The 2,417-nt window shown below is 35.2% G+C and overlaps 1 pseudogene; it reads right to left on the minus strand.

Annotated features, from left to right (window-relative positions):
- Positions 1-748: 748 nt before the first annotated feature.
- LOC140909022 (trace amine-associated receptor 7a-like) lies at positions 749-1,770 on the minus strand (annotated as a pseudogene).
- Positions 1,771-2,417: the final 647 nt, after the last annotated feature.

The following is a 2,417-nucleotide window of genomic DNA, read 5'->3' on the forward strand; positions in this document are numbered from 1 at the left end:
CCTTGTGGTTAAGGCACAGAGCTGGACATTTCCTGCGTGAATATGGGCAAGTCAGTTCCAGCTTATTCTTGCTCCCATTACAAGTCAATGGGAGTTTTGCCACCAATTTAAAAAGTAGCAGGATTGGGTCATTGATTTCTTTGGGTTTTTCAATGGAGCCTAAGGGAGTTAAATGTCCATCTCCCTTTGAAATTCAATTTTCTTACCCATTAAATAAGGATAATAATATCCATTCCGTATGGGTGTAGGGGGACTTAATTCACTAGTATAAGTAAAGAATTTGAACATAGGTTGACACTAATATATAAGTATAAAATATTAATGTTTACTACTGATTTGGTAAAATATATTATCTAGGTTTTAAAGGTATGGAAAAACATTTGTTTCTCAGTATTGTTATCACTTCCTAACAAACAGATGAATTGCACTGAAACCAATTTTTGATATTTTTTTTTGCCTTTGTTTAATTCTGGATGGCCTTTCTGTCTTCTCAGTCACACAATTACAACCAGTGGACATTGCTCTATTATTATTTCATAGCATAATATAATATTAACAGTATCTGTAAATAAATTGTCTTGATATCATGTGATAAACCAGTTTTTCACAATGATAAAAAGTTTTACAAAGTATAAAAGCAAGATGACAATATTTCATCCAGCAAAAGAAATACACAGCTAGATTTTATGAAAAGGACAATGACTGTGAAATCTGAATTGAGTAGCTTTGTGCAGGAGCGGATAGGTTTTCATTCTGGAAACAAATTCATTGTTGAACAGTCAAGCCGGAGCATTTTACAGCTCAGAATCACTTTCATTGCTTTTCGAAACCAAGGATAAAAGACAGAGTAAATCAAAGGATTAATGGCAGAGCTGGAATAAGTGAACCAAACCATGATGTCAAAGAGAAGGGGTGAAGTTATGAAGTTAAGGAAAACATCAATTATTACAGTTATAAAAAAGGGTGACCAACATACCAAAAAAGCAATCACAGATATACCCAGGGTTTTAGCAGCTTTCCTCTCTTCTGCTAACTCTGTCACTGTAGTTATTAGGTGACTGGGTGTTGTTGCTTCTCTCTATCATTCTAGCTTGTCGTTTAGCCACAGCAAAGATTTTGCTGTAAAGTGCTATCATTGTAAAGAAAGGTATGAAATAAAGGAGAGAGGTTACAACCACCCATGTTTTGTTGAAGACAAGTTGACAGCTTCCTACACAAGAGAGGGCATTTACTAATTCTTGTATCCCTTTGTCATTAGCCCCAGTGAAGACAACAGAAAAACTGTATACTAAGGAAAATGTCCACGTAACAGCTATGCACATGACTAAAACTGGCACTGTGAACTTGAGAGGGTAAATTAAAGGATCAGTAACAGCAACGTAACGATCAACAGAGATGAAAAACAAGTGAAACAAGTAAACAACAAAAAGATGCATCTAAAAAACTGTGGAATCTACAGAATGTTTCCCCAAAATACCAGCATGTTTCGACAGATCTTATACTGCTGAAGAGCAGCATAGTCAGACCCAAACAATAATCAGCACATGCCAAGGAGGCGAGCAAAATATTTGTAGAAGAGTGAAGCTGTTTGAAATAAGCAATTGTAATCATTACCATTAGGTTTCCACCTAGTGTAAGAATTGTCAGAAAACTAAGCACAACATACAAAGTTATGCGGATTCCAGAAGACCACGATGTTTTATAGCAGGATCCATTAATATTCTCAAAGCAATATTGTGTTTCTTCATTCTGAAGAAGCGCTGAAGTCATGTTGTGCTTTTGTTGTTAACTACTCTGAACTTTTTAGTGTTTGCGTTTGTATACCAATGGTGTACATCAGTGTTGTGGCACTGGCTGGTCAAGCGCTTCAGTTTTTAAATCTTTCTGAAAAAGAGAATTAAAGTCAACATGAGTGAGAGTACAGTAATTCCAAAGTGTTGCATTATGTCCATCAGTAGACTAAAAATGTGTACGTAACTGGGAAGTAAATAATAGAACATATCAAAATATCTGTTGTAACTACAGCTTTCAATGGCATTTTGAAATATGTAAACAAGTAGCAAAAATATTTTATAATTGAAAAGTTTTTCCTGTACTATAATATAGAATTTGTTTTTACTTATTCATATTTATTTACATTTCCTTGATGCCTGATCTTTCCATTTAAGTCAATTGCAAAACTCCCATTGATGTCACTTGTAATTGGATGGACTGCTAATGCTTTACCTTTTGAGAAGCTTTTCTTCAGATAGAACCATGGATTAAAATGTGAATAGAAGGCAGGAAGAGATGCATGTTTTCAGTAAAAAGAAAAGGAGTACTTGTGGCACCTTAGAGACTAACCAGTTTATTTGAGCATGAGCTTTCGTGAGCTACAGCTCACTTCATCGGATGCATACCGTGGAAACTGCAGAAGA

The sequence above is a fragment of the Lepidochelys kempii genome, chromosome 3, assembly GCF_965140265.1.
Source record: "Lepidochelys kempii isolate rLepKem1 chromosome 3, rLepKem1.hap2, whole genome shotgun sequence".
NCBI lineage: Eukaryota > Metazoa > Chordata > Testudines > Cheloniidae > Lepidochelys > Lepidochelys kempii.